The sequence below is a fragment of the Coptis chinensis genome, chromosome 1 (genome assembly GCF_015680905.1).
Source record: "Coptis chinensis isolate HL-2020 chromosome 1, ASM1568090v1, whole genome shotgun sequence".
NCBI lineage: Eukaryota > Viridiplantae > Streptophyta > Magnoliopsida > Ranunculales > Ranunculaceae > Coptis > Coptis chinensis.
In genome coordinates, this window is record NC_141456.1 from 8,388,956 (window position 1) to 8,403,334 (window position 14,379).

Genomic DNA, 14,379 nt, shown 5'->3' on the forward strand with positions numbered 1-14,379 from the left:
TCTCTAAGGGCCCATCTAATACCAAGCCATATTGAGGAACTTTTGAAATAAGAAAGCCATTCTCCTGAAACCATGGTGAATTTAGCCTCCATATACAAACTCCATTCACTTTTCCCAGTGAGAAAAATCCAAGCAAGTTTCATGAGTAGGGCTAGATTCAGCTCGCGAAGTTTCCTGAGCCCTAGCCCTCCTTCCTTGAGAGGTTTGCAAACCTTTTCCCATTTAAGAGTAATACCTTTCCTAACCGTGGGATCCCCCGACCAAACAAAATTCCGTATAGCTGCTTCACAGTCTTTGATACACTTTGAGGGCCATTTGTATACGGACATGTTATACACTGGGAGACTATTGAGAATTGATTGGGCCACTACCACCCTGCCCTGAAAAGAAAGCATTCTTCCTGCCTAACCACTTTCTCTTCTTTTCACTTTATCCACCAAGAGTTGTATACTAGCTCGAGTTATTCTACCTTTAAAAAGCGGAGCGCCCAGGTATTTCTCAGGGAGAGAACATTCAGAGATATCAAGAAGATCTATAACTTTAGCTTTCTTGTTCCTATTCATAGCACCAAGGAACAACTTGCTTTTAGACTGGTTGAAATATTGGCCGGCGGACTGCTCATAGCTGTTAAACAACTGTTTAAGAAACCTAAGGCCCCGTATGCCTCCATTAGCGAATATGAAAACGTCGTCCGCGAACAAAATGTGGGTGGGGCTAGGGCACTTGCCCGCTGCTGCCATATGCTTTATCTTGCCAGTGTGAAATAACCCATTTAATGCTCTACTGAAGACATCTTCCGCTATATCAAAGAGGATGGGGGAAAGGGGATCCCCCTGCCTGAGACCTCTACCAGTCTCTAAGAAACCACATGGACCACCGTTGATAATAACAGAGATATTGGCACTTTTGAGAAGAGTGGAAATCCAGGAGCACCATTGGTTGCAGAAGCCAAACCTTCAAAGAACGTCTAGCAGGAACTCCCAACTGATAGAATCAAAAGCTTGAGTAATGTCAAGCTTGATGCCGATGTTGCCACCTCTAGTCTTCTTGTCCAACTCATTCACCATTTCTGAGGCAAGAGCAATGCCCACAGTACCTGTTTTGCCTTGAATAAAAGTCAGCTGTTCTCCGCTAATGATCTTACTCACAATGGATTTAATCCGTAAGGAAAGAATCCTAGTAATAATCTTGAATAAGAAATTACTAAGGCAGATAGGTCAGAAATGATTAACTTCAACAGCATTCATAACTTTCGGCACTAGGACAAGAAAGCTAGAGTTCATGCCCTTGGGGAGAACATTATCTCTAAATAAAGAAATGACCGCATGACTGACGTCCTGTCCAATGATACTCCAGAAGGTGTGATAGAAAATGCCTTGGAAGCCGTCGGGCCCTGGGGCACTGTTTGCATCCATAGCGAACACAGCATCTCTGACCTCATCTTTGGTTGGCATGGCTGAAAGAGAAGCATTATCTTCCACTGTAACCAGGTTCGGAATCAAATTCATCATAGCTTCATCCATCTCTACTGGTTGGTGCTTGTACTTTTCCTGATATTCCTCCACAATAAACCCCTTGATATGGTCTTGTTGTGTAAGAAAGGTACCTTCTCTGTTCTTTGTTTTAGTGATTTGTGCTCTTGCCTGTCACATTTTGATGGTGGCATGAAAGTAGGCTGAGTTTCGTTCACCGTGTAAAGCCTCTGAGACTCTGGATTTCTCCTTTGCCATGGTAGTAAGAACATTTGTAACTTCCTCAATTTCTGATGCCTTATCAAATTCCATTTGTTGTAAGGTGGGATCTGTAGGGTCATGCTCCTGATCTAGCAGAATCCGATCCATTTCCTCTTCCAGGCGCTTAAGATGCTTTGGGATTGATTACCAAAGACTTCAAAACTCCAGCTTTTCAACTTTTGCTTCAACCTTTTCAGTTTTTTTACAACTTTCCTGATGGGCACATCATATAGGGGCTCATTCCAGCTGTCCGCTACCACCTCCCTGAGAGTATCATGAGAGTGTCAGGCCTTTCTGAACAGAAATGGTATGTTGTGGGGCTTAGGAATGCGAGTGTTCCAGCCCACAATTGGACTATGATCTGAGAGCTTTCGTTTGAGAATTTTGCTCCTCCATCCTACATTTCCTTTCAACTAATCTTGGTTCACCAACATTCTATCTATCTTTTGAAGCATACGTTTGCTACCCCATCTTTTATTACACCAAGAGTATTTAAACCCCGAGTTGGTGGAATCAATGAGAGCATTCGAGTGGATAAAATTATTGAAGTCATCCATAGCCGATATACACGGAGTTCCCCCTTTCCTTTTGGCTATTGAGGTAACAATATTGAAATCCCCTATCACTGCCCAAGCTTGTCCGTTAGTACCCAGCAGAGAAAGCTCCTGCCAAAGCTGACGACAAATACCATAAGAACTGCTTGCATGCACAAAAGTCAGAAGAAAATTTCCTACTTTTACTGTAATCTGCTGCTGGGATAAATTTACGAGAGTAGGAGTCATACCCTCCCTCCAAAATAACCATATATTGCCTACCCTGTGAGGGGTGTTATTGTGATAGAAAATCGCACTGAAACCATGTTTACTCAACAATGGCGGAAGTACGTTTGGTGGCTTGATAAGAGGTTCCGCTATACAGAGAAAGTCGGGGTGGTGAGATAAGACAAGCTCCTCAATATGGTACCACCTCAATATGATATTGACTGCTCTATCATTGGCCCCATCAGTTGGTCCTCGTCCCCCGCCAAACCCGCAAACCTCGTTACGAACCGCAAATGGAGCTTTCGAGTTTTTCTCGCGGTATTAAGCCCCTTATCTACTAGTCTCTCCGGCATGCTTTTTTTCCCACGCCTCCGAACAAATTTCTCTCCCATTGGTTCAGCGGTTGTATTGACATCCACTACCACCTCCTTATCCTTGTTTCCTTGCCCGTTGTTTCTTTGCATATCACTACGGAGCTTCCGACATTCCGTAACCATGTGGCCCACAATTTTGCAGTGGGTGCACATTTTCGGTAGTTTCCCAACCTCTACCGTTTGCCAAAATTGGACGTTTGTAGTCCTGACATAGATTTGATCGGGAATAGGTTTCGACAGATCAACATCCACCAAAATCTTGGCGTAGTATCCATATTCCCTATTCAGAGTTTTCTCATCAATCTCCATAGGATAACCCACTCCTCAGGCAATAGACCAAAGAGATTAAACCGGTATTCTGCCCCAAATCTAGGCGATCCGATCCGCACAAGTCGTGAGATTGACGTTGGCTGTCCGGATTGAAGTTTGGCGTCCACTGACTAATTCTCATAGGAATTTTGTCAAACTCCCATGATCCCTTCGCGCAAACCCTGTTCAAATCCCATGACTAATTCTTATATGGGTAATGAGACATTCACTGGACGTCTGCCATAGTTTCTTAGCTAGGATACACACCCGTTCCAGTGTCACCTTTTGTAAGTCAATCCTCCCCACTAGACAATGTTTGCAAAAGAGAAGACCTTTTTCATAAGCTATTTCCGATATTGTGATTGCAAGGTACTCCCCCATCCTCTCTGGATTTGGAAGCTTCGTCATTTCCATTGGTTGTTGGATATGTTGAGATGCAGCCTCAGCATATGATATTTTGTTTGAGCTCATCAAGGGAGCTACTGCGTTACATCCAAGTAGATTATCTTGTGGAGCAGCTGGAACTGTACCTGAAACCACAGGCATTTGCACACTGGGATTTTCCAGTTCATAGAGATTCATTCTTGGTACCTTGCGAACTCACACTTTCAGAAGTGGAGGATTTGACCTTGAAGGAAACCAAGAGAGGGGTAGCTATTTTGGGCGAACTTACACTGTGAAGTAGTGAAGGATTTTACCAGCCAAAAATAGCTAAACAGAAGGCCTTCCCGAACGCGCACTCTAAAGGAGTGTGGGATTTCACCGGGAAAGCGCAAGTCACAAATGAGAAGGTGAAGAGCTCGATATCACTATTTTGTTTCCTGAAAAGGAGGGAAAACGGGATGTAGAAAGGATATGTGCTATCCTTAGCCTTATTTTTTTCTCTTTTTCTTTGGCTTTTGACTCCTTGATTCTATTTTTGGAGTTCTAACTCTTTATTTTTATTTATTTTTTATTTGGATGGAAACTTACTTTTCTCTTCTGAAGCGACTAACGAGTTCTTGATTTCAAAGGTTATTCTCTTTTCTATTCTTCATCTCTATTCTCAAACTTATTCAAAGAATTGGGTAGGTTGATTTTTTATTTTGTTTTGTTTTGTAATAGGGTAAAGGATTTGTGGTTTATGAAAGGCTAAAGAAAGGCTCAGAGGGGAGACTAGCGGAAAATAATTCATAGGTTGGAATTTATGGCTATATCAATCCAAAGAGGGCCTAAATTCTCGCTTAGGATATGGTATAGTGATCTAGTAAGTGGATGTGTGATTTCTCTATCCGGATTTTACTTCTCCCTTGTGTCATTTCTCAAATGTGTCACTCATATAAGGCTTTAGGCTATATTCTCACAGGATTTGTAGAATAAGTACTCTAGCCTAAATTTCAGAAACTTACTGCCAACAATCATAGATACTCATGTAACATATTTATAGATAGATGCAAGGATTATTACCTACATATTAGCCTAAGTTTCTAAAAACTATTCTAATGCAAAAGCTACGTGAGACTTCTAGATTATTGAGAGCATAGAGAAAGAAAACAATACCAATGTTCCTAAGTGTATAGCATACTTTTTATTTATATTTTTAAAATTTTTGAATTTTTTTAGCTAGAAAATAAATGCATATTATACATATCTATATCCTAACAGATGTCTTAATTACACGTGTTTCTATGCCCCCAAACAAACAAGAAGCATGTTTTGTCCTCAAAGTATTTTAAATAAAGATGGTAGGAAAATACCATTGAAACGCGTAAAATTCCGGAACATCTGCAAAACAAGGTTATAACATACTAATATAGAAAAGAAAAACTAACGCAACTCTATAAGAGTTCCACCCGTTATGGGGTAATGAGAAATAGATTGCTTAGAACATAAACAGACACTAACTGAAATAAAAACTTACCTGCACTCCCGTTTAAACATTTTCCTCCTCATTTCCCTCTTCATCCTTAATAAAGAAATGAGGTTCCTTCGCATCCTGCCATGCCATGGTAATTTGCCAGGCTTCACGCCACTTATCATCTACTATAGCTAACCTGTCAAGCGCCACTTGGTCGGATGGGGTGTAAGGCGCAACCTGATGAGGTTGTATTTTCCAACCTTGCCAAGTCATTGCACGGAACGATCGAATAATACAATTGGTGGGTCTCACAATATCGACCCCAACCCAATCCATGAAACGGGCACAAAAAACAGGGAAGAAACATAGCATTATATGGCAAATTAAAACAGGCATAAGAAGGTACTCATACCTCTTGCCATGGGATTGGGCTAAACTAGACATTAAGGTCTGGGGAATATCATAGAGTGTACGTCCCCCAGCTAAAGCAAGGAAAATATCAAAAGTTTCATCATTCACAGAAGAATAACGTCATTCCCCTCTAATGTTGAGCATAATCCAAAACATAACAGTGCCCACTTTCATAGACAGGCTACCAAGGGCGACGTTATAATCCCCTTGGTCCTCTATCCTAAAGATTCCTGCCCCGTAATACTCATGCAAATCATCATAGTTATACATGTGCATATTATCTACCAAATAGGCCCATGAGTCTTGTATTTCGGCCGGCATAGCAAGTCCAAGCACAAAGGCTATCAAGAACCTGGAAATTTTCATTGGTTCATCCCCGATGGTGATGGAGAACACTTGTTCTCCATCTGGTCTATCAAAGAACTTACAGTTATCATAAAAATAAGATGTAAGTGCGGGAGAATAAAGTTCATCGGGGACTTACCAATAGTGGCTCCCATCCCGCTAGAATGATCACTTCAAAAACCACGCACCATAGGTGTCACTTTGGAATAAATCTCCAAATGATTTCGGTATGATCTGAGGGAATGTCATCCCTAATAAACTTCTTGGAAAAAGATGCAAAGGATCCCGGAACAACCCTCGGAAAACTGGAAATTTTGGTGCTCCACGGGGTCGTATGAAGGGTATCTCAAGCTATGCTTGGGATGGCGTGGGTGGCGCTCGTGATGATATTTGAGGTCCGGGCACTTGGCAGGGGGTGCGCTCCACTGTTAGCTGGGATGGGCGCGGTGGCGCCAGGGATGGCTGGAATTCCGTGTTTTTGGGCGGTGGCGCTCTGGTTTGAAGTGAGTAGAGGCGTAGGTCCTTCGGGGTAGGATTTCTCTAACAGGCTTAGGGCGCAGGTGGCACTCCTTTAGGGCGCAGGTGTGCTCGGGGAGCTGATAGGCCGAAGTGCGAAGGAAAAATAAGGTAAAGTGGGAGTGAAACGTGAGAGATGAATGTGAGATGTAGTTGGGATTGTGAGTGTAGAATGAATGCAGTTTTTATAGGTTTTAAATTGCTAAAACGAATCGGGAAGTTGCCAAAAAGCTTTAAGGAAATTGCCGAAAATAATAAAATTTTCAAACCCGAAAACGGAAATAACTCATATTCTTGATTCTAAGACAACCATAATATCTTTTAGGTTGAATTGAGGATAGAAACTGCCTAACTTATCGAGATTTCATCCTACCACAATATCTATTCATATCGATGGCCATATCGGTCATATTCTCAACCCTCACTCCAAAACAAATTCTAAAATAGACGAACATATAAACGAATTATGCTAAGCTATTTAATACCACCCCAAACAATTCGGAAAGTGGGATTAATGATAACAACCACGCATTCGAAAAATAACCAAATTATATTAAATTTTAATTCATACAACATAAAACAACCAAATTCAAATTTAATTACTTAACTAATATCCGACTAATAAAACAATAAAAACAACTAAATAACAACGAAACACAAAATTATTCGAACACCTAGCCATGTGATGAAGAAGGGCCCGATCCATTCATTCTTTGGCGACGACGCTCATGCCTCTCAGACTCATCTGAAACAGAACCCTCCAAGGGTGGCATGTGTCGTAGAATCTCTACTTGGAACAAGCGCTGTGCTTCCATCTCAGCCTTTATTGTTGTATACTGGGCCTGGTGACGCTGGTGGATATTCTCCATGTTAATCAAGATATCTTCCTGGCCCTTTTCGAGTATTCCAAAACTCGTGTTAAGGTTCGTTTGTTTATTTTGAACTATAATCTGTCTATCTCGTATATCTTCACAAATAGCATAAATGCAACGCACGCTAGTATGCAACACAACATACATCGTTCAATCGATTTAACACCTCTCCAAGGAATCTTCATCCAACCATGTCATGTCCTCCCCTTCCTCATTCGAATCCACTACCCTATCTTCCGGCAACATCCAAGTCTTTTGGATACACTCCTTATAACTACTTTCATTTGCATGTAATTTCAACATTATCCGCTTAGTTCTTGGTTTATTCCCCCAAGACAACATTATCTTCATAATTAAAACAGGAAATGGTGCGGTACTCTTCCCAACTCCTCTAATCATATTTAGCAAAAACTCGAGAATACAGAATTCATACCTCTTTTCTTACAATATCCAGAGAACGTGCAGACATGTGAACCCGATGTCGCTCACTTTCTCCTTCCAATGACGTTCTTACCAATCCACCGAGCTACAGACCCGGTTGGTTGGTCTTAAAAATGACTTGTCGAGCACAATGAGAAGTCGTATTATATTGACCCTCCATAAGGGTGTGGATTCATCAATCGCGGGAACACCGGTATACTAGGATTCCTGCGGTGGCTTCTATGTGCGTCTAGAGCGTAATGCCTAAAATTTCAGCCAACTTCTCTTTCGATAATTCTCTCCGAGTCCCGACCACTTTCATGAAAATTTTTGTGATCGGTCTCTCTCTTCTTATAGAACTGTTCGACCAAATCGGAGTGGTAGAAATCATCTGTCGAGTACCACAACCGATTCCAACCCCTGCTAATCATCTCATCACCGTAAAATGGCGCGAAGCGGTCGGCCGTAAACGCTTGTTCCGGCAACAACCTTCATCTTTGAGCCATTGATATCTTAGAACGATTTAAAAGGACTGTGGGAATAGAGTTTGAGGCTCCCTTACTAACAAAATAGTAGTGGTGGCGCGGTAGTTCGAATTTCGTTTGGTTTTGGGTGATTTTCGGTGGTGGAAATTTTTGGGATTGGTGGAAGAGTGTTTTGGAGAAGAATCGAAGTTGGAATTGTATTGTGGGCGTGGGTGTATTGAGGTTTATTTTTATTGTTATTTTTTGTTAAGTTTTTAAATTTGGAAATGGCGGAATTGGAAAGAATCGCGATTCAGTTTGTTTTGGAGGAAGGAGACGTACGCGCGTGCGTTGGGCCCAAGCCCAAATTGATTTTCCAATTTTTGTCGATTTTTTGCGCAACTTTAAACTAAAATTTCCTCTTCGTTACCGGCCCGATTTATGTGAATGAGATATGGAAATGATCAGGAGAGAATTTCCAATCTAATGATCCATAAAACACTCTATTCCGACCATGGGTGACATATAAGAAGATGAAAAATGTCTCAAAGTGCGTGCATGACGTAAGTTATGCGAACGAATGAAATCTAACTTAATAGAAAATGTCAATCCAAATCGTAATACCATTAAACGGTCTAACCAACACAACTGGAAAGTTGAACAATCTAGGATGGAACGAACACCCTACCCCTAAACAAATTTTAGACACAGAGTTGAGAATTTTTTTTTTTTTTTTAAGTGGGTCTTTTAAAGTCAGATTCCTGAGACTTCTCGACTTACTATGGTTGTGATTTTAACGATTTTTAATTTTTTATGAATAAAAGTTAATATAAGAAAAACAAGAAAACAATAAATGCATAATTCACACCATAGAAGAACATGACTCAAAAATCAAGAAAACATGCAAGAGTGGAAAACGTAAATTATGCTAACCGTGGACTTAGGATCCGGTACTTACAGCCACACACTCCATAGGGAGGGCCCGGTTACCTAAATGGTGCACTTATCAGTATACGGAAGTGATAGGAAGTACACCAGACAACCAAATGAGTCGTTTATAGTCAGATACGCGAGACTTTAACAAATAACTGGATATATATATTAATACCCTGCAGTTTCCATATATCAACAACCTAAAGTGTTGTGGGTCTTTCCATAAATAAATAACGTGGAATGCACCCCCAAACATAATCAGGCACCAAAATTTCCTACGGTGCAACCTAGTGGAATGAAAACGAAGTCTGATAGACCTATAACGTAACCGAGCATGCACCTTCTTATTCATCTTTGAACGAGAGGTTGTCCAAGTGAATGAGTGTGAAAAAATGGATGGTTTTGGAAGATATAGTAGATAAGGATAAGTATTAGAAGGAAAGAATGGGAAGAATGAGAATGTGGGTTTAGCACAAAACTCATTCATGGTGTAGGTAGGAATTGTCTCCATTCTGAAAATGTAGGTGTCATGTGCCTTTTCTTCGGGAATTATATCCGTATTAGGCTGATTTAGAAAATCATTAAGCACAGAAGAAATAAGAGGGTCAAGTGCAAACTCTAGGTTCTTTTGAAAAGGTGTATGATGGGGTACATTGATGGAAGGGGAATGATGTGAGGTGGGTGAATGGTTATCAATAGGAGGGGACTCTCGAGGTGGCAGAGAAGAGTTGCAAAAGAGTTGAAGGGAATCTTCCTCAATTCCCTCCACGTCCAAGGAGTCCTTATTAAAGTTGGAACGTCCAAAGGAAAAGAATTTGTGCATCTGATTATTTAGAAATGTGGTTTTGACATAATCATGAGCTAAACTCTCGATCATACTAACCTCTCTATCGATATTGGTATCAGGAACCTGTGTGATCGGTTTAAATACATTGACCTCAGTGGAAAGATGGCCAAAAGATAAGGACATCGAACCATCGCGGCAATTTATAAGCGCGTTGGCAGTTGCCAAGAAGGGGCGCCCTAAAATAATCGGGACAACATCATTAGCGACTTTTGTATCGAGGATAACAAAATCCGCAGGATAGTAGAAATCTTGAACCTTAACCAACGCGTTTTCCACTGCACCCTTAGGATACTTGATAGACCTATCAGCTAATTGCAACGTTATTGTTATAGGTTGTACTTCTTGTAGACCTATTTATTTATATAAATAATAAGGGAGTAAGTTAACACTCGCCCCCAGGTCTAATAAAGCAGTGATCGTGTGAGTATCTCCTAAGGTGCATTGTACAGTAGGACGACCAGGGTCCTTGTACTTAACTATTCCATTATGTTCTGATAAAGTTGGAACTTGTTTAGTGAGAAAGGTGTCTTTTGGAATATTTGTCCTACTCCTAGTAATGCACAACTCCTTAAAAAACTTAGCGTGGTGAGGTAATTTTTTAATTGCGTCGAGAAAGGGTAGGTTAATCTTTAGATTTTTGAAAACGTCCCTAATCTCATCAAAGTTTGTATCTCTTTTTAACATAGCTAATTTCTAGGGAAACGGTGGTTTCTTACTATGTTTAGCGTATGGTTCTACTGGATATCTAACCTTTGCTTTTTGCTTCTTAGGTTGTGGTTTAACTGGTACCTCTACAGGGATAGGATCTTCAGTTTCTGTTTCGGTATCTAGTATAATATCTAGTGTAGGAACTCCTTGTGGGGTAAATATAGACATAGTTACTTTGTTATCCACTACTCTGCCTGAACGAAGAGTGGTGATGGAATTTATCTCTCCTACATTTGCAATTTCGTTACTAGTATTACCGTTTACTTAAAAGGCTGTGTTTGGTGTTTTAGGATTAGGTATTGCTTGTCTTGGAAATACACCTTTGGGTTGTACTTTATCTTGAGCTAACTGCTGTAAGGAAAGTTGGATGGCTTGTAAAATCTGTTGTTGAGATTGCATAAAGGTATCAAAACGATCCGGTTGTTGAAGAGTGTTAGCTATAGGTTGTGTGACAGGAACTATGTCAGGTTGATTATTTATGGGTGGGTTGTGATAGTTATTATTAGTAACCGGAATGATACCTCGATTTGCATTATAATTATTATTGTTATAATTATTATAATTACCCTGACCTTGTGCTTGACCTTGTCGTGGTTGCGCTTGGTTTTTATAATTATTATAATTACCCTGACCTTGTCCTTGTCGTGGTGGAGGTTGGTTATAATTGTTTGTTTGCCTAACATTTTGATTATTAAATCCTGGAGTTGTTACTTGTTGATTATTTCTCCAACTGAAGTTGGGGTGTTGTCTCCAAGGGGCGTTAGGAATAGGATAACTATTAATTGAGCAAACGTTATCTTGTTGTAATGTTTGTTGTTCATAAACGAAAGGACAATAAGAGTCGGGGTGTTCTAGACTCAAACAGAAATTACATGGGTTGGAATTGACATTCATGATGGGGATAGGTTTTTGTTGGACAGAAATAGCCTCTACCTTTTTAGTTAGAGATTCGATTAAATTTTTAAGTTCTAGACCGGGTTTCATCTCAAACATACCGGCGGCTTTAGCTGTTGTAGAAGAACTAGCGGAACGGGAGATATCATCACTACCCCCATTATTATTCCACTTAGTCTGATCTTCTAAAAATTTATAAGCCTCCGAGGCTCCTTTACTTAAGAAACTACCCCCATTCATTATGTCAAGGACTTCTTTATGGTGGTGTAGAAGTCCTTTGAAAAAGGCACGAACTAACATGTCTTTCGCGAGGTTATGCTGTGGACACTTATAAGCGTAAAATGAATAGTTTTACTAATGAATAAAGCGATGAAACTCTAAACGAAAGTAAAACTAAAACTGATTTGTTACTAGATTTATCAAAGATTTCTACTCTCAATCCTATTGAGATATAGTGGAGTAGATGATTCGTTCCACTCCTAGTTCTTTCACATGTAATGTTTTCTAAGTCTAATCAATCTTAACTAAAGTCTAATGAGAGATTTACTTAATTATAAACTATGATGCAACTACCCACAAGATATCGACTAATTAACTACTGAGAATCTTTGTGTTGATTCTATGATAAGGAATTAGGGGGGATTGATTCCACCTTAACTCAACTTAACTTACTAACGACGAATCGTTGTAATCCGAATTGAACTGCTACGTAGAACAATTGGTTCTTCCTAATCCCTAATTACACATGGCACTTCTACTAATTCATAACTAGCATGTGAATGATTAAACCCATTCTCATGGTGAATTAATCGTTTCTAGAGTGGAATAGAAATTACGACGACTCTACGATAATCAGAATCAAGCTTTCATCAAGGCTTCTCAACCCCCTCTAATGGAGGTTTAGCCGAGAATCATTCCGCAATCATTTCCATATGAATCTAAACTAAACATAATATCAAGATTCCAACTTTACTAATTTAACAAACAATAATTGAAATCTAATTAATAATTAAGAAATGATATCAACAAGAATTTAAACTAGATCTATAAATGTAATGACAGAAAATGAATTGAATAATAATAAACTATTTTATTAATCTAATCAAATGAATAACAATATTTTAAAGGTTTAATCTAAAACAAGGAATGAAATGAAACTAAACTTAATTAAAAACCATTAAAACTAGATCTAGAAGCTATTCTAATGGCTACTTTCTATCCTAAGCTCCTAGATATCTTAAGAGTTAAGTCTTCTTTGTTGATAAGGAGGAAATCAGATCCAAAAATCGTGCATGGGCTTGGAGCCATATTTTGGGCCGGAAAATCAGGCCCAAAACCCAATTTCTTCAGTCCAAAAAAGGCTCTTCAGCTGGATTCGGCTTCAACAGACTTTTAGTCCACTTTGCTCCTCTGATTGGACCAAAGCTTAGACCATTGGAAAGCTCTTCCCGAGCCGGTCGTTTTGACATAAGATAGGTCCAATTCCAAGGTCTGAGTCCAAAGATACGGTCTTCGGAAGTTCTACTGACTTGTGCACTGTTTCTGCCTGCGTGGACTTTGACTTTTCAAGGTCTGAGTAGGCTTTACAAAGGCTTTGTCTTCTTGAATTTTGGCCTTTAATCATAGAACTCCTTAGCAACCAACCATTGCTCCTTTATCTCATCAAAGTGGCACATTTTTACACATAATTGACTTTGAAGCCTGAAACGCATAAAAACACGTAAACAATATTAACTCTTAATTATTACTCACATAATTAGTCTAAAAGTATGATTGTTAAGGGTTTAAAACTACAGTTTTGAGGCTCTTATCAAACACTCTATAAGTAGATCGGTGAAACGATTCCAAGCCTCTGAAAATGATTCATGAGGATTTTGTCGAAAGAAATGAATCTTGGAAAGCATTTCATCGGTCTTCAGTGGTGGGTAAAAATGTTCCATGAATAGTTGAATAAGTTTTGCCCACGAGTCCACAGAATTAAGCGCTTGGGCAGTTAACCAAGACGCTGCCTTATCGGCTAAGGTGAAGGGAAATACCCTTAGTTTAATTTGTTCAGCACCTACCATAGGATGGTGGAATGTAGTAAGGACTTGGTCAATCCTACGCATGTGCTGATAGGGTTTTTCATGGTCTAACCCATGAAAAACGGGTAACAAATTAAATATATTTGGGGGGATTCGAAATCCCCCACTGGGTCTGATAAAACGATGCAAGATTTAGGGCTATTGTTCAAGGCTTTGTAAAAGTCAGAGAGATGAGACTCTCTTTCTTCAGCCATTACTTCAGGTGGTGTGTGTGGTATGCTAGTATGAACCTCTAACAGAAGATGCGAGGTGTGGAAAAAAAGAGTACCTGAAATCCTCCTTGCTTCGCTTATGAATAGCGTCTTGTTTACGCGTGCTCAGTGTATATAACAAGTTAGAACACTGAAAACTTTGAAGAAATGGAAGTTCAAAACAAACCCGTGGAAATCGGGCGGTTTCAGACCGCGCGCGGATGCTTCGAGAATATGCCTAGGCGGCAGCAGTCGCTCGAGTAAAAGGTAGGATTCTAGGCGTGTGGGCGCAGGGTGTGCTCCAAGTTGGCCTTGGTAGGGCACAGGTGGCGCTCAACCAAAGGGTGGGATTCCAGTGTGTGGGCTAAAGTGCGCTCCACTTTGGCTTCAAGTGGAGGTGCGCCCGAGGTAATTTTTCGTGGAAACTTGCAAAGCTGAAACAGACAACCACAGTGAGAATCCAAACAAGGGTGGGTGGGTTATGGGACTTTGAAAAACTATCAAGTCTACAGAAAACAATACTAAAGAGTACCAAGATGGCAGCGACGCCATTTGATAAGCATAAAATTTAGTAATTTACCTATGAAATGAACGATGAAACTCAAAACGCAAGTGAAACTAAACTTAATTACGCGTTGCTATCAAAGATTTCTATACTCTCAATTCTATCGAAATAGAGT